Source organism: Acartia tonsa, chromosome 3 (genome assembly GCF_053477335.1).
Source record: "Acartia tonsa isolate MP-2025a chromosome 3, ASM5347733v1, whole genome shotgun sequence".
Classification (NCBI taxonomy): Eukaryota; Metazoa; Arthropoda; class Copepoda; order Calanoida; family Acartiidae; genus Acartia; species Acartia tonsa.
Window position 1 is genome coordinate 27,800,363 of NC_137262.1, and position 27,972 is coordinate 27,828,334.

General features: G+C 31.2%; 1 protein-coding gene across 1 annotated transcript in view; it reads left to right on the plus strand.

Annotated features, from left to right (window-relative positions):
* Positions 1 to 468: 468 nt before the first annotated feature.
* The window catches only part of LOC145313806 (uncharacterized), a 180,890-nt gene continuing 153,386 nt past the window's right edge, over positions 469 to 27,972 (plus strand). The window contains exon 1 of the mRNA XM_080153419.1: positions 469 to 475. The gene's annotated coding sequence lies outside the window, so the exon portion shown is untranslated. The remainder of the gene's footprint in view (positions 476 to 27,972) is intronic.

Consider the following 27,972-nt stretch of genomic DNA (forward strand, 5'->3'; position numbering starts at 1 on the left):
GTTTTACAAAAAAAATAACGTATAATTTTGTCAAAAATAATCCAAAAATATTATGCTTAATTTGTTCTGACACTCTACAAAAGTTAATATCAGTCATTCCATTTTAGAGCTTCGCTTTTATGGATGTTGTTATCCTTGTAATTTTCTCAAAGTAGATAGTGTAAAAAGTAATGATAAATAATTGGAGGGGGGGGAGCAGTATTTTTAATTATCCTATTATATAAAGTAGTAAGCGTTTTTGTCTGTCCCGAAGGATCTCGCTAACCGCTGAACCGGTATTGTTCTCTTTTACAGTAAAGCTTCTTACAGGTCCTGGGAAGGTTTTAAACTTCCCCCCCAAAATATTATTTTTTTACTCTTTCTAAACTTAATATTAAAATGGGATGAGGTCGACTTTTTCCCCTTCTACCTTAAGTACCCCTAGAGGCTTCTAGGGGCGTAACCGCTAGTATATGTATATTGTAAAACTACAAAAACATGTGTTAGGTGTGATTGGGAGAAGGTTGGAACTTGCCCTGATTAGTTCTGCTAACAAAATATCACATAGGTTTTGGGGGTTGTTGATGGTGTCCCCCCCCCCCACACAATACAAATAGCCTATAACCACCACAGGACCAGTAGGTATATTCCCTGAAGAGTAGAATCCAGCAGTTACAAAGATCTTAAGGGACAGACAGACAGACATCATTCTACTTTGTATTGTAGATTGTGGGGGAGGAAAACTTTTACTTTTATTTATTATCCCTTCATTCTTCTGGGTTAGACTTAGGAGTTGACTTTCCAAACTTTCGAAGCTACTCTATATTTTGAAATGTCCTTCTGTCTTTCTATTTTTGGTGTTTATGGTCGGAATATCAAAATAAGCATAATTTAAATGTACAAGTGTACATCTAAATCACATTAAATGACCCGTGTATACATGTCATTCCCCCCCCCCCCAAATAGACGTCATATTGTAATTTGATAATTATAACATGACCTCCCCTCCCCTCCCCCATCCTTTCATGCAATAATAAAAACAAGGTTGACTAGATCCAAAATCATTGATAGAAATACATACAACAAGATTATTTGTGTATTGTAGTTTAAGTTATTTAATCTAGAGAGTGACATATTCATAGAAGGTAATTTTGTGTATCATTGTTGAGGATGTACATCAATTTATTGGCCATTGTCTTATCTCTTAAGAACCCTGATTTTTCTTAATATTGATTGCAAGATATTTTGACTTTTAGACTGACCTAACCTAGTTATAGAGCAGCTGTGCCACTAAAAAAGGGGAAAACAATTAGTGAGCAAAACTTAAAAGGATTTTGTTTCTTGTAACTAAAATTTGTTAGGGGAAGGAGGGGAAACTTTCTAACTTACTAGTAGCTTCGTCCCATGTTCCTAGGGATATCTTATATTTTATAGAGAAACTAGCTTAAAACCTGACCATTGATATTATTTATCTTCTCAATATTTCAACTACATACTACTTAACTTTTTAATAGCAAAGCTATTCTACAATTCTATAATGTATAACTCCTAACATTCGTCTATAAAAAGGTTACTATTAAAGATTTATGTCGGATTTTTTTACGAAGATTTTCATCAAATATACTTTTCAAAGTTCAAAGAGATAGGGGACAATGGGATGTTTATTACACTAATCCCAAAAGTTTTATAATATTTTCTTATTTGATGGCTTAACAACATGTTACTTGTAAGTGCAGCGCTGCATCTACAAGTTACATGATCCGAAGTTTTCAATAGGAAGACAATATCATTAATGATCAGTCTACAATTTTCTGGTCTGAATTATTGCTCTATCCCTGTATCTTAGGAATGCAATCTTAGCATTTCTTGGGGGGGGGGGGGGGAGGAGTTAAATAAACACTCACTCTCTCTCACTTCATACATCCCCCCCCCCCTAATAATTCTTCCTATAGGACAATTTTGTCAATTCAAAGTTTTATGATAACGTTTACTTATTCATTGGCTTAACAACTTTGGGGACTTTAATGGTTTGTTCATTAAGTTGAGCATCAATCTTTGGGGATGTAAATAAATTTATCGCTCATTGTCTTATCCCTTATGGTTTCCCTTAAACTATACGGGGACCTATATGAAGCTTACCTAAGATGGATAACTTAATTTTAAGGAAGCTGTTTAATGATTAACTGGCTAAACCTAATTATAGAGGAGCTTCGCTTCTATGAACTATATAAATGTAATATTTTAGATTTTATTGGCCTTGTTTCACCTTTTTTATTATTTTGTCAGAGAATGGTAGTAAACTGTAAAGTAAATCATATTCAATCGAATATGGGGGGGGGGGGGGGTAAAATCCCTGTGAACACAGCACCCCCTATAATCCTTTACAATAGGAAGTTTAAATATGAGCATTTATAGAAACAAAAATTAACTTTTACCTTTATTTGAGACAATGTTAGATATACCCAATGATAATATTTAAAATCATCACTTGGTTGAAAAGTTAAGACACTGCTAGTTTTAACCAACCAATTGAAATATCCTTGTATTTATGTTTTGACAGGTCCTATACTCAATAGGCATCTATCATATATAATCTTAATAAAACAAATTTCATAATTTGAAGTGTTAAAAAACCTAAAAGTCTAATATTTGGTAAATTTTATATCGGAATTGTTTTAAATTTTAATATTTAACGAACTTAACTTTTGAAAGTCAAATATAGATTGCGTGATTTATTTCAGAAATAGAAATATACAACGTAAAAATTTATTATTTTTCAAAATCTAGTATTTATTATGAAGCACTTCGTAAATAAATATTAAGAAATTTGAATATTTAGAAAAATATAAATAGGGAGCTATTTGTGAACGAACGGAGAGGGGAATATATATCATATTCTTGACATAGAATTCTTGGCGACGTTAATTAATATTCCCCAATTTCAATATTATCATGTCTCTAAATTCCCTTTTGATTTTTCTCGAAATACGATACGTTTAGGGTTTGGAATACTTAATATTTTAAATATGTAGTAGACACATCATTGCTACATTTGACATTTGTATTTATCAGATTTGCTACGTAAAATATATAGATTAGCCCTATTCATAGTTTCAAAAAGCAAAATCACTGAAACATACTTATATGATAAGGTTTGATGGCTAATGTAAAGAGGGAAAAAATTTCAAGACATAAATTCTAAATAGTTATAGACCTTCCCAGGACCTATGAGAAGCTACATTGTAAAGGAGAACCATATCGGTTTAGTGGTTAGCGAGATCTTACGGTAAACACAGACACAGTTCCAGTTACTTTTATATTAGGATAAATATTTTGACGGCATCCTTCTAAACTAATTTTTTTTTTAAATGTGTCAATTTAATTACTGAAATGAAAAGTTTTTTAATAGTATACATATATTTCCTTTCAGCGACGTTACACAGTGATTAATATGATTAGTTTAATTAGATATTTCAATTAATGTAGATTTAATACGCTTGTCTTTGAATTTATTTATATTCTAACAAGGAAAATTATGTTTCTTTTAGGCGCAGCAATAACGAGCTAACCAATCATTAAATTTGTCATACATCATTGGAAATGTCAAGAGTAATGTAGAGTTTTGTATGGGGTTGGACACATAGTGAATGCATGATGTATCCAAACCCAGGGAGTAAGGGAGGGGACAATGGGCAATTAATTCAATATAAGAGTTATCAAAGAAAGGGCATGAAATCCAGTTTAATCCAATAAATTTGTAGGAAATTATAAAGGGATTGTTAATTGAATAATAGATTTCCATAGCGTCATGTAAAGTGAAATCACAACTTGTTTTTGATGAAATATATTGAGGTTTTTTGGTGTGATTTTTATATTAAAAGATTATTGGACCCGGCCAGCTGCTAGCAAGAATATGACTGCCCCTTTTTATTCTGTTTATTTCCCTTGCCCCTTGCCCCCACCTCCCTTCTCCCCGTCTGCTACATTCCAAACTAACACAACGAGTGTTTATTTCCCTTCCCCCCACTTCCCTTATCCCTTCTCCCCGTCTGCAATATTCAAAACATACATAACGAGTAGCGGCATTCTATGTGCAAGTCCCCAAACTTAGTCAGAAACTGCTAAATTCTTGCACATTCCCTTTAAGCCAGTCCCCAAAGTCTGAGACTCCTAAAAATTGAATATTCGATCCATTGTCCCCTCCCTTACTCCCTGATCCAAACCCCTATATAGGGAGATGGATACGCAATTGCATTTCATATTACTACATAACCTAATTTGCCCATTAACGAACATTCTTGCTACCTTACGTATAGAATAGTTGCATTACTTATTACTTAATATAATAACAATAATGCCATCTATCTATCTAATGTCAAATATCGATTTCTCAGACAATTGTATGAGAAATTTAAAATTTTACTTGTCATATTATTTTGCATTATTGTGTATTTCATTTTTCAGTTACATTGTTTCACTCTTCATATTTTCTTCATATCTATCTATCACAGGGATCGATGTTAAAATCCCAATAATGATACACAATTTTTGCAGCTTTACAATAAGTGATTGAAACGTTTGGATACTTATTTAGGGTTCGTAACGGATATCTCTTATTAAGCCAGGCATGTTATAATTTAACTATTGATTTACTTAAGTAGGACCTCTGAAATTCCTACTTAAAATTTCCTGACAAATACCGTCTACTCTACAAAAAGACTGTGCCTGTCCGTATATTCACTGTACTGTGTAGACAATTGGATTTTTGTATAAAATAGAATTATTCTTCATTTCATGCTCTGGTATTCAGGGATGTTAACATCCTTGTTTTAATTTGTGTGCTCTGTTATTAAAATTTAATGACCCGATGTCAACAGGCGTATAACCTTCTATCAAATTGTTTCATGAAAACAAGAATGATCACGTCCAACAGGTAAGATTAAATAATTGAAAGTAAAAAAAAAGACAAATAATTATTTGTATTTTAAATAATATTTCTTTCCAGTTTGAAGCTTTTAAGCTGTTAAAAAAAGTGGAGGGCTGCTATTTCTTCAGATAGCAAAAATACAATATCTGTGTTTTTGACAAAGTGTGATGTATTTATTTTCATTTTCAATGATAAGTGAGTAACACAGAATTGCTAAAGTAATGTTTATAAAAATTAAATGTTTATCCTTAGCATATTAGCATATAATTGTAAAGCCCATTAATAAATTTACTAGACTTGTTGTTAAATCATAATAAATCATTTTTCTTGTTCCCCCTTTCCTTTAAACAAACTTCACTTTACAAATTATTATGTAATTACAATTTTGGCAATATTAGATTTTTGAAATTGTTGATGGAGGGCTATCCCAAAGTTACGGAAGTATAGAAGGCATGATATGATTGTATCACATTTTTAGACTTTATTATAGGGATACTCGTCGTAGGGGAGGTGTAATGATTCCTTCTAAAGTTTTGTCAGTCGCACGACATAAATAGTTAGAGTAGGTGAAATATCTTGGCCCATAAACAGGCGGAAATCATTACAATGCAAAGTTTGGACTTCTCAGACAAAGGCTGTGCAATCAAAGGCTTGGTTGTCTGTTGGATGTTACAAAACCTAATATCAACCAGTTGATGTGAGATTACTGCATCCCATAACAAGCCCTTGGGTTCTTTTGATGATCACTTGAAATCAAAGGAGAATTCTGCCCCGATTAGGTAACAGGGTATATTTTATAACTATTTAGTAATATAGACCCTTGTATATATTTAAACAATTTATCCATATTTTCTTTATTCTTATGCTAGAGGTGTTGTCAACTTTTTACATAACGTGTAAATTTCAAGCAAATATGTAAAAGTACTTAATTTTTACTTAATTAAAAGATATTTTTTCGAAGAAAATCTACTTTACAAATAACCAATAACAGTTTGTCTGTTGGTCTTTAAAATTATATTAGTTTCTTCTGCATAATACTGGTTACTGAAAATAATGTAACGTAGTTAAATTAATTAGCTAAGGCAATAAAAAAAAAATATAAAAAGTTTAATAATATATTTGTATTTTTTTTCCATCATATCTTTTTTGTGTATTATTTTTGTTCAGTTCAGTCGAGATTTTTTTACCAGGGAAGGGAGGGAGGGTTAAAACCTGTAAGGGGTAAAAAAAGTTCCTCTTCCTAATATCTCGCTTCAGGGTCATATTGCCACTCCCCCACTGCCCCCCCCCCCCCCCCATTAGACTTTTAACTTTAACTTTTAACAAAGACTTTATTCTTGATACTAGTTTAACCTCATAAAACAACAAAGGCGTTAATGACTTCCATTCTATTAAGCAAATATGAACACTTACATAGGAAATAATATATTAACAAGGATCACAACAACCATAAGTAGCGAAGCACAAAAAAATCGTGGATGGACAAATGAACTTTTTGAGCTACAAATCAGATATTCAGTAGTTATTCAAAATGAAAAAGAAAGGTTATGATTAACAATATAAAATCGCACAACCTTTACATGAAATATACATATATTTACTTCTTTGTAGTGTGAACGAGTACCACAAAAAATAGCAACTCATAATTTCCTATTTACACCCAAGCGTAACAGACTGGCTGCCGGACAGACGAAAATACAAAGTGATTTAGAGAGAAGCTTTGCTACTAAAAATGTTCGTATATGCCTTCTTAAGTGAATTCAACTGTCTAAATATGTTTTGATTATCCTTTTCAAAAAGTTACGTTAACTTTTTGGCTGTTCAGTTTTTAATATCAATAAAAATAAAATTACAAACCTAGATGGAAATAGTTATCTCAATTAACTTTCTTATGGAAATACCATTTATACTTTTAGCCTAATGAAAAAAAAATAATTAAATAAGTAATAAAATGGATATCCTTTGGTGAAGAAAATCTTTCTGATCCATCTTTATTTTAATACCAGCCGATAATACCAATAGCGGAACTTCCAGACATATAGAGTAGCTTCGCTACTTAAAACAACTGGACTATCTAGCTATAGAATATAGAGAATTATTTACTAACCACAAGTATTTCATTCAACTCTTTACAAATATCTATTTATGCTATATTATAGCTTCGCCACTAGAGAATAACTTTAAGGGATGTGTAACACCACAACCTTACATTTTATGTTTTACAAAAAAATGTTCGGCGAATATTCACAAAATTTAAATATGTTAGGTACACATGTAAGATTAGTTTAAGTATAAAATTAGAAATCATAGAAGGGGTTAAAGGTTTGCTGGAGACCTGGAAGATTAGGACCTACAGGATCATACCTAAAGCTGACTTAGAAACTTTTCTTATTATAAAAATATATCCCTGTGTCCCTGAGACCAACCACAAATATTTCATTAAAATCCATTCAAATAACCACATCATACATGGACGTTACATAAGTATATAATTCAAACAGGGAGAGCTGTGTTCAAAATTATCAGGGGCTGTGATTAAGCAAATAAACTTCATTTTGTAATTGTCAAAAATTTTGATATTTAAGATGGTAATTTTGGAGTATGAATTGTTTTGTGATGTAACAAACGGGAAGTGGGGAAAAACTTAAGGGGTGTTTGCTGGGAAGTTTTTCACTTACAATTGTTTTTAGAATCTTAGTCACATATCCCTGATAATTACAAAAGGGTTTTTCGTTCATAAGTTTAAACGGATAGCTTTCGACATAATTATTTAAGAGTATATTGCCATATCGATTTGAAATTGTTTGATAATTTCTGTAGCGATTGGGACTAATCCCAAGAAATTTTCTAATTATAATAAAAAGCTATCATTTCCGTTTTAAAATCATTCATTGTTGTAACGCCAAAGAATTGGCTTATTTGATTTGTAAATCTTTTTTTTTATGGAATTGTCATTTTAGTAGGTAATAATTGTATATATGTATTAGCTTTGTATGAAGTTTTTTTCATTACTATTAATTATTCGATCTTTTTAAAATTTCCTTTAAAATATATGATTATGTTTATTTAATATCTGTGAATAGGATATAAATAAAATTTTCCCATCGAAAATAAAATGTTTTATTTAGGTTTTAAAATAAAGCAAGGTTAAAAACATCCATAAATCAAAGCTCAAATCAGACGGTATTTCCTATTAAACAGTATTTAGAAAATCTTAAATACTGATTGCTTATTATGGACATACTTACATTTTAAGGCCTAATTGTAGAGGTGCTTCGTTTACAACATTATGCCTTATCGTCTGAGGAGTTAATATAGAAAAACAAGTAAAGTAGATTATTGTCAAATAAAAAATAGTTTTATTTGCTTATCGGTATAGGAATCTTAATACAAAGTTTGAAATAAATAAGCAAATGTAAATATTCAGACCAGAGTCTTCTTAAAAGACATATTTATTCATCTTAATTGGAACTGTTGATCTATTAGTTAGTGAAACAATGGTATTCCATGATAAAATGAAAAAAATAAGCTCTGTTTCTATCTACAGAATAAATTGAAAAACAGACAACTTGAGTATTTATAGAAAAGCTCCGCTTTTAAAAAAGTAATTATATGAATTTCCTGTAATTTTTGTTGCCACAATTTAAATTAGTTATGTTCGAAAAGATGGAGGGAAAAAGATACATTTTTTTCAGGGCAATGGTTGGTCAGTCTGCATAGAAAGGGAAGTTTTAAGGGAGGGAATAGACATTGGGCTGTACATTATAATGGTACCCAGAGTTTTATAAACCCATTATCTTACTAATGGGCTCAAATACTTCAGGTACTTTCGTTTTGATTGGTTATTCCAATTGAATAGTGACCAAACATTTCAACCAATAGTTTCAATCTACAGAAGGGATAATTTGGTTTATTAAATTTGGAGATGTGTATCAATTTACCGTCGATTGGCTTATCCCTTAAGGTCCCTAGTAGCTTACTATTCTTATAATTTTTAAAAGCAAAACTACTCCATAACTCAACATTTTTTGTTTTTTATTCTCTCTATGTTAGAATAAGAAAATTTCCTATTACAATAAGGATATATATGTAACCATCTTTTCAACCTAATTTGTCTATCCGCCCGTATACCTTTTTTAATCTATCTACAATCTTTACTTGCCAAAAATGAACCACCTAACCCAATATAAGTTAAAAATTATTTAATCTAAATTCAAATTGAACAAGGATAACAACGTTCATAATAGTGAAGCTTAACAAATTATGCGTTCATACGCGCGAAACCAAAAATGCAAACATAAGAATCAAAAATCAAAATGTATCAGTCACAGATCTTTCAAAACCTCAGTATTGAGTTGCGTCGTGTCTTACATGATACATTGTTGGTAAGAGAATCTTATGATAGTTATTTATCGCATCGTATTATAGACAGCTTTCCGCAGATATTCTGTGGGGCTAACAAAACTGGTTTTAATCTTATAGTTTCATTTTAGATAATAGAGAAAAATTGTTTGTTATACGATGTTATATTTGATTTATACATTCATGTCTAACATTCATATCTTTTTAAATCATAAAAGAGTTGCTTTACTTCCTAGATGATGCTTTATTGGTAGAGGAATCTTATAAAAAGTTTTAAATCTATTGAAATCTACCATACCCCTATTTGATATCGAATCAATCTTATATGGACAAGCCAAAGCATTGACGGACACATAAATAATAAAAAGCTCCGCCTTTAAGCAATATTGCTAGGTCAAACAACTCAATCTACATGTAAGTGTTGGGTATTAATGGAAAATGATTTTACATAGATTTATTATTCAATTTAGGGTTCTGCCAAAACAGGATCTTTTCAAATTAAGATAATTATTACAAATTAACAAGAGAAAACACACACAATGGTAATCAAACCTAATTTACTGATTTTATGATTAGAACCAAAAGACTTCTTTAGTTGAGATCAACCGCCACAGTTATATTCATTGGCAGCTTAAATTTGTGCATATGTCAAACCATTTCAGAGTAATTTTCCCTATATAACTTTATATATCATGTTCTAAAGGCGTGGAATGCCTTCTAAACCAAAACAGACTTGTAAAGCAACTTTACTTACTTAAACTCGTACAGTAAATGTCAAAAGGGACAATTTTTATTAAATACAAAATACTTTGGGTAAAAAAAAGTAGACAATTATGAATTTAAACCAGAGATATTAAATACGGGCAGACATTTCAAATTTGTAGAAATTTTTGCTTTCAAAACTTCATCCTTGTTCAAAATACTTTTTTTTCACAGCAACACTTTAAAATAACTTAGCATTTGTTTTTAAGACAAATAAATTTCTAAAACAATTGAGTAAAGTGACAAACAGTAAAATTTAGGTGTTGCTGTGCTTTTTTAGTATTTCTGTATTTGTTCTACGGAACAAGGACGATAAAATCCAATAATTATACAAAAGTATAGAGTAGCAAGATGTATGTCTATCTATTTATCTGTCTGTGATCTCACAATCTGCTGACTCGACATGGTTCGTCTTTAAGTGAAGCTTTGTCTAGGTTTAAGGGATGTTTTTGACAATTTGGCATAGATTAATTCTACAACCTTTAACAATTACCCATTTCCTTTTTTTTTAATTCTTGGAAGGTCGACTTAATTAAACCCTCCCCCCCCCCCCTCCTTTCCTGCTTACCCAAGTGCCCCAAGACATCTCTAGGGGCGTAACCGCTAGTTACAGATAAATTAAAGTTTTTCAACATTCAAAATAAAAATTTTTAATAAACTTGTTTCAAAGAAATACTATAACATTCTATTTTGACTGACCAACATTTTAGACCGCAAGAAACTTTAAGAGCAGCATTGCTTAACAAAATACATTTTTAAGAATGTAAAAACGGGGTTGAAATTTTCTCGTAAATTTGACGTCAGTCGCTGTCTAAAGCAATTATCCGAGTTTGTTTTTGGTCTTATTTTCCTCAAAATAGATTGCTTGCATTTCAGTTAAATATAGGCAAATTATCAAAAAAAACTGCAATAGATTGTATTTATATGGTTTTAACCGAAATATATCCTATTATATAAAGTAGTAAGCTTTTTTTGTCTGTAGCAAAGGATCTCGCTAACCGCTGAACCAATATGGTTCTCCTTTAGAGTGAAGCTTCTTATAGGTCCCAGGGTGGTTTTAGGCTGTTTAATTTTTATATAATAGTCGTTGTAAGGTTTTAAGTTATTTTTCTGCACTTTCATGTCCCTTCTAATATCCCTAGATACTAGGGACGCAGCCGCTAGTATATATGAAAATAATAGTATTTTCATATGTATTATCCAGTCAACTACCTGCCACAAGTTTTGTATGGACTCGGCTGTGTTTATATTTCTGATACTAGCTGATTTCAAAGACCCAATACAAAATCGGGAAAGGGTCATTGCCCTGGGGAAAGAGTTACATATAACTATTGCCCCATCTATACCTTTACTTTAATTTTCTAGTGACAAGCAAATCTAATGTCCCATTTTGAAGTAACTTTTTTATGTGGGCTTTAAAAAGGTTTATATAAAATATACAGGGTGTTTTTTTTAATAAGTTAAAAGTATTGCTTAATTTACCCACTTGCCTTTGACAGAAATTAATAATCTATATCTTAAATTCTTCATTGATGTGGGACATTTTGTATGAGAAAAAAATATTTGGTGATTTTCAACAAATTCTGCCCTAAAAACCGGTTTTACCAAAATACCTATTTTTGTAAGATTTTTGGATCTTGACTATTTTAAAGAGTGTGCAAAAATGCGTACATTTTTAAAAATCAAATTGCGCGGCTTGTGTTTATAGTAGAAAATGTTGCGCATACCGTTAAATTGTCATAAACTCTAGTTTTTGGAAATATATGTAACAAATGCAGGCTATTTGTAGTATAGAAGCTACATTGGAAAATGTGAGAAGTGTTGAAAATTTTAAGTAAGTTGAAACATTTTACCACGTAGCTCCTAAACTATACGTAGCACAGGAATAGTTCTTAAACACCTAAAAACTAGAGTTTATGACGATTCTAACGATATGCGTAACATTTTTCTACTATAAACACAAGCCGCGCAATTTGATTTTTAAAAATGTACGCATTTTTGTAAACCCTTTAAATTAGTCATGATCCAAAAATAGGTAATTTGGAAAAACCGGTTTTAAATGTAGAATTTGTTGAAAATCGCCAAATGTTTTTTTCTCATACAAAATGTCCCACATCAATGAAGAATTTAAGATATAGATTATTAATTTCAGTCAATGGCAAGTGGGTTAAATTAAGCAATACTTTTAACATATTAAAAAAAAACCCTGAACAAAACAAATTAGTACATTTTGTTTTCTTTTAGTTGTCTGAAACCTTAAGGACTAATGTAAGCACTCATTCTTGTTTGACTTCATTTACTTATCCTAAAAGTAAATTGTATACATACATGTATTGCCAGACCGCCTGTAATTGATGGACGCAATGGACGTCTAAATTACCGGGATAAATATTTTAAGAAAACCAAAGCTCTTTTGAATACTATTAACCCTTACAGATCGGGCCCCAATTCCCACCTTAATAGATCTGGGGGGGGGAGGGGGGTCATATTAACCCCCCTCCTCTATCTCGGCTTCTGTTACAGATTAATACGTAAAAAATTTTCTTGTGGTTCATGTGTATTTTTAGAGAAAATTTCTTTTTCTAGTCATAGCGGTCAGGCCGCTCATTAGCCGCTTTTTAGCGGCCAGCCGCTAAATTTTAAAACAGATGTAGAGCGCCCAATTTTGCAGCTAGGATGACCAAATTTTAGGACGAACACAGACCAGAAGTCCTAATAAAATCAACTCTTGCCGACGTATAATTAGTAAACTTAAAACGTCATGAAGTCACAGCTCTCTATCTTACCTACAAAAAAAGGACATTGAAAAAACTAGAAGGGGGGATCAATATGACCCACCCCCCACCCCCCCCCCCACCCCCGATCTGTAAGGGTTAATATACATTGTAATGGTTTTTTTCTGTTCTCAAGATCTCGCTAATCAATGAATTGATTGAGTTATACATTTTAGGAAAGCTTCACAAAGCCAGGATGGCTTTAGGCTATTACATTTTTATTGCCCCCCCTCCCCCTCTCCACTAGATGCGAGGGGTGCAGTCAGTAGTGTTGAAGAAATAAATATCATGTCCGTTATTAATGAAATATTTTATAAATGTTCTATTTTATGATATCAAATTTAGATCAAATAAACTAAAATATATTTAAATATTTATATTAGTATCAAATAGCTGTGAAGTTTCTCATTTTAGATACCATCAACATTTCAACTTTAGTGTCATTGTTATATCCTAATCAATGAATTAGAGTTGGAGGTTGCCTTAAATAAATACCATCCATCTTTAGATATATTGTGTGGGATTATATTTTTCGATGGCTATTTATCTTTAGGTCATATGGTTTAGCAACCACTCCGTTAAAACAGATAAACACCTTATGACACAATAAAACAATATCTCTAATTACAGTCAGAAAAACAAATATCCTAAATATTTATAAAAAATAATTACTTTTCTCAAATGTGTTTTTAAAGACTTTTGAATTTGCAAAAGTTTTCATGCAAAATAGGTATTTCCAAAGTATTACTGTTTAACCCAAATATATAATGACGCAACCGACGCTTATTATGCGCCAAGACGCCACTGAAGTACGCACAAGTAAGCCCTAACACTTTGTGCATAAATGACGCAATGTGGTACGCAAATTTATGCGTACTAGTGACGCAGAGTTAAATGGTACAATAGCTTTCTTTCTTTTTCGCGGTCAATGTGAGGTGTTGCTTAAAAGTAAAAATTTACATATATACAAAACAGCCAAAAGATATCTATGTTAAATCCTAAAGTCAAACAATAGTTACTATGTCTTTCTAACAAACAGTTACTTTTTTAAAAAGCAAATAAAGTCAAAGCATTCATGAATTAAGACAAATGTAAATATTGCTTAAAATTTGCCAATAAACAGAAAATTTTACTTAAAAAATTAGTGCAATTTTTAACTTCTTTACAGGGACACTCGATGGCCGATTCCATGAAAGGCACCACGAACAAAAAGACAAAAATTTAGAAAGAGAGAGAAAGACAGAAAGCGAGAACTGGTATAGATAGAGAGAAAATTGAGACAGAGTGGACCAATTTTAACAACAAAAACCGTTTGGAAACCCCGTTTCAACACTTTTTCTCTTTTTGATCGACCTTTTCCCTTCGAAGATAGAGGTAAACTAGTAAAAAGGGTATCCAAGACTTTTATTTTTTATATAAATTATTTTTTTATGTAAATATATAATTACATTTTTATTCATTGCATGTCTGAAGTATAAATAAAAAAGTTTTAAATTAATTTAATGCTCCATTTGATTTCTAATTGTTTTAATCTATAACTTAATAATTTCTAATCCTTAGTTTATTTATTTTTTTATAAAAAAAAAAAGGCAAGACCTTATGGCCACAAAGTCATATTTGTTAATAAAATAGCAGACGATCAATCCTTTGATTTCACGATCCCAATTAGTAGCATATGTATTCGGTCCATTTTCTTCATTGACTTTCAAAATATCCCGTCATACTATACAAAAAACCAGTGATAGGCCAAGAAATCGACTAAATTACAAATGGCAGGCCAGTAATTATTTTAATTGCCCAATGGTAGGCCAGTATGACATCATTTTCTATAGCCATAGGCACTGTAAAAAGCTTCCTTTCTTTTACTTTGACTGTAAAAAAAAAAGTATTTTTTTATTTCTATCTCCGTGTATGTGTGGTGGCCACCCTCCTACAAAATTGGAACAGAGCCCCCTCTTAATTTCTCTAGAATATAACTGTCTTTTGCTCATTTTATGTATTTATTGCCCATGGCAGGACCAGCTATACAATTTTATACACAAAATTCATCTTTTTTTTGGTTCAATATACAAGAATGACAACATCCGATAGGAGCGAAGTTTAACTAATTTACAGTTATTTCAAAATGTTAAATAAAGAATCTAGAGGGAAAGTGAAAGGAGTCCATCTTGAGGGATAAGACAATAGACGGTAAATTGATGTCCATTCCCATAATAGAGTGGCTAACTCTTCAATGTCGAAGGAAAAACAGGGATGACAATATTCATGAGAAGCTAAGCGGACGTACATACGGACAAAGTGGGTTATAGAGCATATATTCATTGTCATAGAATATGTATTTATCTTTTGTAGCATGACTGATAGACCGACGGATCAAGTAAGTAATGCACTAGATGCTCATCAGTGTAGGAAATCTCCACAAAATAATTGAAGCTCAGAAAATCACGTTTTCCCAATACCATTTCTTACAAACAGACAGGCACACTGACGGATGGATATACATTTAGAATCATAGAGTAGTTTCGCTACTAAAAACACCAAGGGTTGTTTTAGTAGGTGAATAAAATTAAGACAAAGCTTTTTAGTACATACAGACTCAAATTCGTTTCACCCTCAATATTTTGCTTTTGTCCCTGCAGTCTCAAATTAAATTGTCTACAAAGAGACAATTTATTGTAAAAGCAAGAATGACAAATTCCAAAGAAAGTAAAAAAACAGATAATTTAAAGATGCAACAACATTTGTGCATTTACAATGCAATGGATTGAAATTACGTGGATATTGTCAGATATTTTCTGATAAACTGTTTCTCTAAGCTAGCTAATATAACGATACCCCTAATCCACCCCCCCCCCCCCTATGACTTTACCTCATCTATTCCCTTGTCCATGGAGGAACATATTGGCCAATATCACAAGAGACTACATTAGCAACCTAAATTGGCGACTAAAACTCCCGTCACAATATCCACGTATCCTACATCCATTGCTTTACTAAGGAGTAAATATTTTTAAAAAGTCTTCATAATTATAACTTCACTCATTAAAACATGTGACAATGATATAAAAATAAACCTATTACATACACTTATTGTAGGAAAGCTTTGCTTAAAAGCTTATAGCGCGCAGGTTAAAATGGCAATTTCTAAAACACATTTTGACATTTACGTTCAAACAAATATTTAAATTAAGCGAACTTTTTAATTGGTTCGGCAATAAAAAAGTTTAACATTTAATTGAAAGAAAAATGTTAGATAATTTTGTTTCAAATACGAAGGATCTATCTAAGCGCTTGACTGGTATGATTCTCCTTTACAGTATAACTTCTAATAGGTCCAGAGAAGATTTAGTTCCATTTTTGGGGAGGATACCACCAGCCCCCTTTACTATTTTATTTTTAACTAAATTGAAAGTGGAGGGTCGAGGGTCGACTTGAGAATTTAAAAAGAACAAGGATGACAACATCCATAAAAGCGAAGCACTGAAACGGTAGGACAAACGGACATTAACACTTGTATAGTGTCAGAACTGAATAATAATAATATAAATGTATAAGAGTTAAAGCTAAATTGTAAGTAAATTTGTAAAAAACTGCTTGATACAGAATAATGTTTATGGACATACTTACATTTTTAGGACTTGATTATAGAGTTGCTTCGCTTATTACATTATACTTTATTGTCCCAGGAATCAATATACCAAAAATCAGATCAATCCGATGATTGGATCACATAATTAAATTTGTTGTCAAAAAAGTAAAAAAATCAACATGTTTAAAATGGACGTACGGACATTTTGGTAATGATTATATAGTTGCTGCGCTTTCTAAATCGTACCTTACTACTAAAGGAATCACCATGGAAAATGTGAAATCGATAGGACAATTCTAACATACCTAAATTAACGAAAAAAGCTATCCGTTACGGACGGACGGACGTACGGACGGACGTACGGACGGACCGACCCTAATTATAGAAAAGCTTCGCTTTTAAAAATGACTTTTAAATATAAAAATATAACAACCAAACAAAAAGCCAAACTATGTCTAAAAAGCTTTATCTTAAAATGGAACAAACATATTGAAATTTTTCAGCATACTGAGCAACACAATTAGCACGTTACTCAATGTTACAATTGAATACCTACCATACCTTACTATTGAAATGGATATAGAATACGTGGATATAACGACAATGTCGTGAATTTAGGGTGCTACAATGGTCATCATACATTGGTCAGTTTGTTCATACATTAGGAGGGAAAGGTTGGGTCAAAGGGGTTGGATTGAGGGTTTCGTTATTGTGACCGTCTGTGAATACATTATGACATTATTTGAATACATAAAAATCTGGAGCAACATCCAGGCAATAATATATCGTTTACAATTGAACCATACTTAGCAATTGAATACCTACCATTCCTTACCATACAAAATTATCTTCATCAAAATACCTCTGCAAAAGATTAGATATCTATAATACAAAGTAGAATGATGTCTGTCCGTCCGCCCGTCTGTCCCTTAAGATCTCGGTAACCACTGAACCGATCGGATTCTACTCTTCAGGGAATATACTTGATGGTCCTGGGGTAGTTTTAGGTTATTTTTTTAGGGGGTGGGACACCCCTAACCCCCAATTTTTTTTTGCGAACTTTGCGAATTCGTTATTTATTAACGAAAATTTGCGACCCATTCGTAATTTTTTTCCGCTGGGTAGGTAATAAAAGATGTAATTATTTCGATACTCACATAATTTTTTTATAGGCACGTACCTAATATATTTTTATTACCTCTTGGGGCACAGCCCCTCGAGGCTAGGGGCGAAGCCGCTAGTAGAGATATAAAATCCATGGCATTTTTTCGGGGTGAATGTAGATTTTGGCTGAAAATGGTTTGTTTTTTTACTGCTTCTATGTCAGATATTATTAGATATATTAGGTGGGATGTTAAACACGGCTTAAAACAGGCGCAACTCATTACCATTCAGTTAAGAATATATATACAGTAAATATACATAAATAAAATGTAAAAAAAATTGTAAATAGATTATAATCTGTACACTAGTTATGGACTTATACTTATAATAGTTGCTACTATTTACAGATTGACCACAGGCAAAAATATAATATGGCTTGTACGCAATAGACAAATAAGAAAGAACAATATTTATCTATAGTTATCCTTTTTAAATCAATGAAAGTTCTTTTGTCCGTTAGAATTGTCATATCGATTAAAAACTGATGCTGATTATTGTAGAGTACTATTTAGAAAGCATAGCAACTCTATGAACATTAGCAAAACGTCCATTAAAACAGAATTTTAGTTATTGACATGATTTTTTTATTGGTAATTCTTATGACGATAAGGCACTATGTAATAAGCAAAGCATCTCAACAGTCAGGTCAAAAAGCTTTAAAATATTAAGGTAAAATTAAATGGATGTATGTTTTATGTTTTCAAAAATAGCTTTTTTTAAATCTAAATGATGATTACTCTAAACTAACGGAATTGAAATAGTGTAAATGTGCAATTTTGTTTGTTCTAGATGACATTTGAGTGCATTTATAAAGATAAAAACAATGATAAATATATGCTATAGCCATTATACTACCATAATAAACTAAAATCTTGAAAACAAGAATGAAAACATTTTTAGAGACAAAACAATATTCTTATATATAAAATAGTATGATTTTAGCTCAGTAGCTTTGATAAGTAATGATTCAGTTGTCCATTTTATGAAAGCTCATCATATATCCCGTGATGGCTATTTAGTTTTGTTATTAAGTCTTGGGATGATTTTATGCCATTTTCTATCTATAATAATCACGTTTTAATATTCGTCGGCTAATCTACTTTGGGGACTTTTTAAAATTTGATTGGTTGGTTTAGTAAGTAAAGTGTTCAAATGATTCAACCATTGATTTTGTGAATGATCATTGGGGTCATAAATTTATCGGCCATTGGCTTATGCCTTCATATCCCTGTTTTTAGATCATATAGCACAATAGAAGGTTTAAAAAAGACAGAAAGATTCTATTATAATTTACAAAGCTTTCCCATAAACAAAACATACAACCCATACACAGTATAAAGACTAAATTAATCTATAATACAAAGTAGTAGGATGTTTGTTTGTAGCGAAGGGTCTCGCTAACCACTGAACCGATATAGTTCTCCTTTGGAGGGATGCTTTGTTTAGGTCCTGAGATGGTTTTAGGCTATTTTATTTTTATAAATAGGTCTGGGTATGGTTTTAAGCTATTTTTATGCACTTTTATATCCCTTCGAAAATAGAGCTACTAGATGCTAGGGGCGCAGCCGCTAGTATTTTAAACAACAGTGAAGACATTTACAAAACAGGCGGCGTATTTTGTATACTTGTGGAATGAGCCACATAATTTTCTCCTTGAAAGGTTAGTAATACACATAAGACAACAATAGCATCATAAAAAGAAGGACAGACATTCATACTTACATAGAAGCATCGCAGCTATGTTATTCAACATAAAGACATATCATTAAACTATTTAGTGCATTTAGAGAGAAAGTTTAGAATCCTATCTACAGGGTGTTTTTTTTTATTAAGACAAAAATATTACTTAATTTAACCCACTTGTCATTGAGAGAAGTTAATGATCTATATCTTAATTTCTTCATTGGGTTGGGGAGTTTTGTATAAGAAAAAAATACTTAAAACTTTTCAACAAATTGTTCCTTAAAAACCGGTTTTTCCAAAGTACCTATTTTTGAAAGATTTTTGGATCATGACAAATTTAAAGGGTGTGCTAAAATGCATACTTTTTAAAAAATTAAATTGCGCAGCTTCTGTTAATAGTAGAAAAATGTTATGCACACCGTTAGAATCGTCATAAACTCAGGTTTCTAGATATTAAAGAACTATTTCTGTACTACGCATAGTTCAGGAGCTACGTGGTAAAATGTCCCAACTTACTTAAATTTTTCAACCTTTCGCACATTTTCCAACGTAGCTTCTATACTACAAATAGCATAAGTATGAAACATATATTTCCAAAAACTAGAGTTTATGACGATTCTAACGGTATGCATAGCATTTTTCTACTATTAACACAAGCTGCGCAATTTAAATTTTTAAAGAGTATGCATTTTTGCACACCCTTTAAATTTGTCATGATCCAAAAATCTTCCAAAAATAGGTATTTTTTTCTTATACAAAACTCCCCAACCCAATGAAAAAATTAAGATATAGATCATTAACTTCTGTCAATGGCAAGTGGGTTAAATTAAGTAATATTTTTGTCTTATTAAAAAAAACACCCTGTAGAATTTACTTGCATAATAAACAAGATAGTGATACAGATTGATAATTAGATATAATGAATGACAGACATACATACTTATATAAAGTAGCTTTGCATCTAAAATATATAGCATATATTATGTCATTAAACTATTTAGAGTATTTAGATAGAAAGTTTAGAATCCTATCTAGAATTTACTGGCATAATAAACAAGATAGTCAAACAGATTGATCAATAAACAGACAGAAGGACATACATACATACTTATAAAAAGTAGCTTTGCATCTAAAATATGTAGTATAAAGACATAACATTAAACTATTTAGTGCATTTAGATAGAAAGTGTAAATCCAATCTAACATTTATTGGCATAATAATCAAGATAGTCAGGGATCTTAGGAGAAAAGACTTTGGACGAAAAAGTGATGTACATACTCAAAAATAAAAATAAAAACAAAATTACCACGTCTGTATATAAAAATTATTTGTTTTAAAGCACTACTAGTTTAAAACCACTTAATCAAACTGTATAAAAGTACTCAAAGTTCTAAACCAACGACTAAGATTTCTTGACACTTTTCTCAGGGAGGGAGGGGACATTGGACTATAAATTACACTATTACCCAAAGTTTTGAGAACATGACATCTTATTGGTTGGATCAAAAAATTGTGTACTGTTATTGAATTTTGATTGGTTGGTTACAGACTAGTAGTATGAGAACGTTTCAATCAATAATATTATTATATTAACAATGTATTAATCTACAAAATGTATATGATTTAATGTCCATTGTCTTATCCCTTAAGATCACTGCGCTTTTTACATATTGATTCTAAGAAATGATATTAATGAACATATATACTAAATGTATAAAAGCTTTGCTTTAGCAATTATGATATCAAGATAAATAAAACAAGATTATACTTTTAACATTTAAAGAAATTATGATTCCGTTACTTTAGAATAAAGTTACAATAATAAATTTGTCTATCTATCTATCTTTTTTTTTAGTTTTCTTATCAAAATACCTTTCTCTCTATTTAACAATATTTACCTTTTTAATTACCCCTTACTTGGGTATCTTCTTGATGTCTCGATAAGATCAGTCTATCTATATGCCGTTTTCAACTATCTTTTGTATGTCGCTTTTTGATGCTTTCCCTTGAAGTGACTTTCAAGCACTGACAACAATATAAAAAGGGGAGATTTTTTCACACCCAGATCCTTAATGGAAGGAAGCCTAACCTTGCAGTGGTACCCTCCTAAAACTTAAAACTTACCCTTCCTTTCATTAAGAATGCATAACTAGGCCCTATGGGGAAATGCCTCTCTAAATCTAGGCTATTGATTATATTGACCAATGTCAGATTTTTTCTCTAGGCAATTTAAAAAGCAACTGATCATATCGAGGGGAAGGGAGATAAATTCTTAGAATTAAATAGGAGCAGCCATGTGGTGCTACCGTTTTCCTGAGATTTTGCTGGAGTAGTGTAAAACATATGTTTATAGGTCCTAGGAATCAATTAAAACCCCATATTACCCATGGACATAGTGACAAAGTGAGACATTGGAAAAATTCTAATGGTCATCGAAAGCTTTAATCAAAACACTACATGAAAAAAAGCAGTGGGGAAATTAACATGATTTTTACAATTTATGATAATATAAACATTCTTATAATTTAAAGTTTTTTCTTCCTTTTTCTTATTAATTGTCCTAATCAACAATCTGCTTATTTAGATATCTTTATTTAAATGTTATAAAACAGTAATTAAAAGATTTTTAATTATTGATAGATTATTTAAATAATCAAGGATGGCAACATCTATAACATCGAAGCAAATCTAAATTAAAAGTTAACAGAAGATATAGAAGAATATATGTAAATTAGGAATCTTATCTTAAGGAAAGGAATAAGACTATGGATAATAAATTGAGGTACATACACAATGATAATAAACAAACTATCCCTCCTGTAGATTGAATTATTAGTAGAGAATTTTTGACACTACAAGTTTAGAACCATTAAATAAACACCCAAGTATAAATATTTTTTTCCAACGAATGAGAAAACATTGTTATAAAACTTTGGGTATCAGTTTGATTTACCCTCCAATGCCCCCTCCCTCTCTGGAGATATATCCAAATATTTATTGGATTACAGCAGATTAATTTGAAACTATTACACAAAAGATTTTTATCTGATATGACTTTAATTGATCAATGTTATTCATTTGTTAGGATTAATTCAGTATTATTTCATTTTCAATATTTGATTTTTAATAGCAAAGATTTTCTTCAATAAGGGTCGGTCTGTCCGTCAGTACACATGTCAATAAGTGCATAATAGATAGTTTATTAAAGTTTTTAGTTTTTAAAATAAAATACTAAATGTGTCTAAAATGAAAATACAATTTGACTCAAGTTTCTTTCATTAAGAACATTGTAAAAAGTTCATGGATTAGAGATAGGACAATAGTTAAATTTTCTCCAAGCATAATATGAGAATTTTTCACTTGGTAGCCTACAACTTACATAAGGGGGGGGGGAGAAAATGAGGGAAGGGGAGTTTAGTAGATCATCAGTATAACTGTCATTGTATCCTGCATCCCTGAAAAGTTAAGAACTAGATCTATTTCTACTTGGGGTTGTTAAATACCAACGACACGCAAAAATAAACCAACTTTTTGTCATGTCGCAAAAACATGAACGTTCAAAGTTTGTCCAACAAAAGTGAGAAAATTCAAAATAATATGTGAATTTTAAAGATTTGTGCCTGTTTCACGACTTACGCTTCTCCTTTCTCATCTACTCGTCAATCCTGAAACTATATATCATTACAAAAAGGATAATGGCTGACAAATTTATCGACTAGTCTCCTAATTTCTTATTATGTCGACATATTGTGGAAAAAGTTATTAAGTTTATCCTATTATATAAAGAAGAAAGTTTTTTTTTGTCTAAAGCTAAAGATCTCTGAAGTGCTGCTCTATTGATTTTTACTATTCATGGAGGCTGTTTAAAATCTTTGAGGGTGGTCTTGGATGTCCTGGGATTGATTTATGCTATTTTCCAGATATTTCCCTACTTAGGGACGATTTAGTATTATCTAATATAAAATGTTCTTTTATATTTTGTTTTTAATACTCCAACATCGATAAACTTTGGCGCCAATTAAACAGTCGATAAAAAGATGTTTATTGAAGTAGGTTTAATTTTTATCAACCCAATCTGCTTTAATTTTATCTATTCTCCAATATATGAGAGTACAAAGAACGACATTTGAGCATGTTTTGCTACTTGTAGCTTATAATAAAGCTACTAGATTTGAATTAAAAACGGCAGATTACACCAAAACTAAGCTTATCTAAGATAAAGATTTAAAACTTATGTAATTTTTTTTGTCTATGTGTCTCTCTTAATATTTTACGGATAGATCTAAATTGGGGCATGTTTGTTTCATCTTAGATCACATTTAATTATAATAATTGTATCGAGAATAAATGTTTAAGCATAAATGTATACTCCAAGCAACTACCTGCCCCAAGTGGCGAGACCCTTTTCATCTGCTAGCTAATTGCTTTCAGTTCTTTTGTAGGTACTCGGCTAACACTAACAGGTGTAGGTACACTAACAGGCGATTGCAAGGATCCAATACAAAATCGGGAAGGGTTACAAATAGCTCATAGCACCTCTATTAATTTACTGTAATGTATGATATATTAATATCTATACCATTACACTTGATCTTAATTGCCTACCAAAAGAAACTTCACAAAAAAAAACAATGTTTTAAAGGTTTTGAAGAGATTTTTTAGGTTTTGTGACATGAGTTATTTCATTAAGTTATTTAGTCCTCTATTTACGATATATATTGTGTTAAAATTGTCCTGATAAAGTAACAAAAAAGTGCCTGGTCATGCCTGCGACCTCAATATAACGGGTGTTTTAATTTAATCGTAACCAAAAAATCAACAATCTAATTTTCTTATTAAATTGTTTTCATTATTGATTTAAACCAAGGTTGAAAGTATCCATAATTTTAATGACGACAAGAAAAAAAGACATTATGAATATCCTATTATGTAGAGTGGTAAGGTTAGTTTGTCTTAAGTCTAAGATTTCGATAACTACTGAACTGATTGAGTTCTCCATTTTATGGCAGCTTCTTATATGTCCCTAGATGGTTTTAGGCTATTAAATTCTTATATCTAAGTTTGTTTTTAGGTTATTTTACTACTTTCCTTACTCATTCCAATACAACGTTCCTAGATGCTAAGAGAGCATTCGCTTGTAGAGTAATATAAAGTGGCAACGCTCTTTATATGTCAAAAAATAGAAAATAGAAAATAACCAAAATTTTACTCTAAAATTTCATTCAAAATGCTCAAAATGTAAGATAACATAGTGACCCCTTGTTCTAAGATCTCAGAAAATACTGGCCCTTAAATGTTGAACAGTGATGCTTTAAAAATGCCTTGAGGTAGGTTTAGGCTATTTTCTTCACTACTCGGGCCTCCCATGGAGGCTGAAGGTGTAGCAAGTAGTATACTTCTAATTTAGCCTATTTTTTTTTAATACCCTAATAATCTTATATGATTTTGATGTAACACGTATTTAGTATTACTCATCTGAAATTTATAATTATGCAAGGGTTTAAGATAGACAGAATGATTCTAACAACAAATCTTAATCTTTGATTTAAGCGGTCCTTTTGAAGAATACCCCTAGGCTAATGTCGCGTGCTTGATGCGAAATAACCTAATTTTTTGCGGGAAATTTTGCATCTTAAATGTCTTTGTACATTATTTTACAGAATAATATTTTCATGTGTCAGTTTAAATCATGGATATGTAGATAAATATAAAGGCACAACTAATGAATAAAAGGCGAATTCTGAAAGAAATTTGATAGTTTTGCAGAAAATCTTGAAATAGGTCCAAAAGGGTACTCTACTTTTCTTTCTGTAAGTTTGTCCGTCACACTATGTTGGATATGCGATCTTTTTGATTCTAGGTTGACTACTGGACACATTAAAAACTTTCCCGATTTTGTATTACTTTTGAGGAACATGATTCCAGTTACGTCATATTTTTCTTTCCCGAAAAAGGGAAGTGGGGAAGAAAATCTCCTCCAAAGAGATGGGGAAAACCCCTTTTCTCCGATTTCTTTTTTCTTCCCCCCTTCCCTTTTTTTTCTTTCCCCCTTCTCTTTTTCGGGAAAGAAAAATATGACGTAACTGGAATCATGTTCCTCAAAAGTAATGCAAAATCGGGAAAGTTTGTAATGTGTCTGACTACCGTATTGTTTAGTGGAGATGAACCTCGCCTTAGAACTTCAAGTTTACAACTTTGTTGGCTTTCATAACAGCAGATATATAAATATTAATTCAATTTACAAATTTTCTATTACTATCAACGGTTTTATCTTTAAATATTTGTGTTTTTTATAACTTTTCTTCTTTCTTTCTTATATATCGTTTTTCATGCTATACTTTAGTGAAATTAATATGTACTGGGAGGAATTATTTCATAATCTTCTACTAAATATTATAACAAGTAAGTATTGTATTCTATGCCTATACTTTTATCCCTCTATGATAATTATTGCATTATGAAAGAATGAGAAAATGACCAAAAAGAAAAAGAAATATTTTTATGTTAAATATTTTGCATGTTTTCTTTTTAATTTAATGCAACTCTGTTTTGTTGCATTCATTTCTTTTTGGTGAAACACAATACGATGGATAATATTTTAGGTTCTTTATTTTCAGCAGCAAAGCTACATTATACTATACTAGCGGATAAGCCCCTAGAAGACTCTAGTGGCACATAAGGTGGGAGAAGTCTGGCCTCTCTCTCCATATTCATTTTTAGTTTTAAAAAGAAATCGAAAAAAAAATTTTGTAGGGGGAGAGGGGTAATTTTTTGGGGGAGGGAAAATTTCCTACCCCAAAATAGTTTTTTTAAAAACGTGCTTGGACATGTAAGACACTTCACTGTAAAAAAGAACCATATCGATTTAGCGGTCAGTGAGACCTTTCGCTACAACTTACTACTTTATAATTATGTCCGTCAGTAAGTCCATCAATTCGTGATGCTATGGGGAAAATGAATTTTTAGGATTGATTTATGATTGTGTGTGTGTGTGTGTGTGTGTGTGTGTGTGTGTGTGTGTGTGTGAAGATACCCTTTACCCGAAAGCATACAGTATACAACCTAATTAGTCTGTCGGTCTGTAGGCCATATATAAATGTATATGTATATGTATATACAAAATAAACATATACATATGTTTATGTTTGTAGGTTTCTTATATTTTTCATTATCCTATCTTCTATTCTTATATCATCTTTCTATTTAAATTTCTACAATTCACTTTTACATCTTCTGTACTTTACTGTCATCCTTGCTTTTTTGTGATTTTTTTTTGTACTTGAGAATTCTTTTTCCAATATCCCTGGCTTAAGTACAGTACAGAACTGCATCAGAAAAGAAGAAAAAAAATGATAGCAATTAATAATGAGAAACTTTATTTTCTCACAAAAAAATAAGTATAACGGGAAGATTTCACATTAAATATCCATGGACAGGACAACGAATAAGAAATTAATTCCCCCCCCCCCTCAATACTATATCAAAATAATTTTTTTTATGGAAATTACTGAGGGAAAAAAAAGATTTGTAATCATATAATTACCTATATAATATAAACCTTTTTTATTTGTGGTAATTTTTCTTTTTCTCTCGCTTTCACTCTTGACAATCGACAATTGACAATTTCAAAATGCTTAATTGATTATAATAGCTATCGGACGTACAGACCTTATTATATGTATATAAAAGATCATTTTTAAAAATCTATTTATCTATCTAATTTACTTAAATTCTTTTTTATATTGTGGTAAAATTTTAAATGAGACTTCACACAAGGAGCTATTTGTTTTATTTTTAATCATAAAAACTTTTTTATGGTTTTATGCGTTTATTGGTTTATTTTAAGTAAAATCAAGTAAAAAACGACGCACAAAAAGTATAAAAAGAAGATTTTGAACTTTATCTAACTAGTGTGTTGCCACTATTTTAGATTATACAAATAAAACCTAAGCTAATTACATGGGTATTAAGGGATAAGACAATGGACGAACAACTAATGTTCTTCCCCAAATATGATAATCAAAATTACCCCTTCTATAGATTAGAATTATGGTAGAAACGTTGGACAGTTTGGTCTAGTTTGAACTATCCAACATACCTTTAATAAAAGTTCCCAAAATTTTAAAGGCAACGAATGGGGACCAGTATAATTTACAGTCCAATGTCTCCTACCTCCCTAGTTTTATTCAATTTTAATGACTGATTCCTAATCTACCTAGTTTTGGCAAGGAGATCTTATGGCATAAGACAATGGGTGATATACATCCCCATCATAATAATCAAAATTACCCCTTAAGTAGATTGATTGAAAAGCTTGTATACTACTAGTTAAGAATTAACCATTAAAATTTCAATAGTACCAATAGTTTTTAATCAAACGAGTACGACGTTTGTGTACCAGTGTAATTTACAGTCCAATGTCCCCTCCCTCCCAGGTATAATATATGCCAAATAATACCGAGCCAATATCAGGAAGAAGGAAACATGACAAAGTCCAAATTGTGTTAAAATTGTGTCAAAAATGATCCATGTGACGTAATGAAAATAAGGATTATCCATATCTTTTTTAGGGGGTTTCTTTCCCACTTCTCATATCATCTCCCTCATTTTATTACGTCACATGGGTCATTTTTAACACAATTTGGGCTCTGTCAGGGAACATTGGACAGTAAATCATTCTGCTCCTAAAATTTAAAAAAAAACCTTCTCTCATGTGTTGGCTAAACAACTT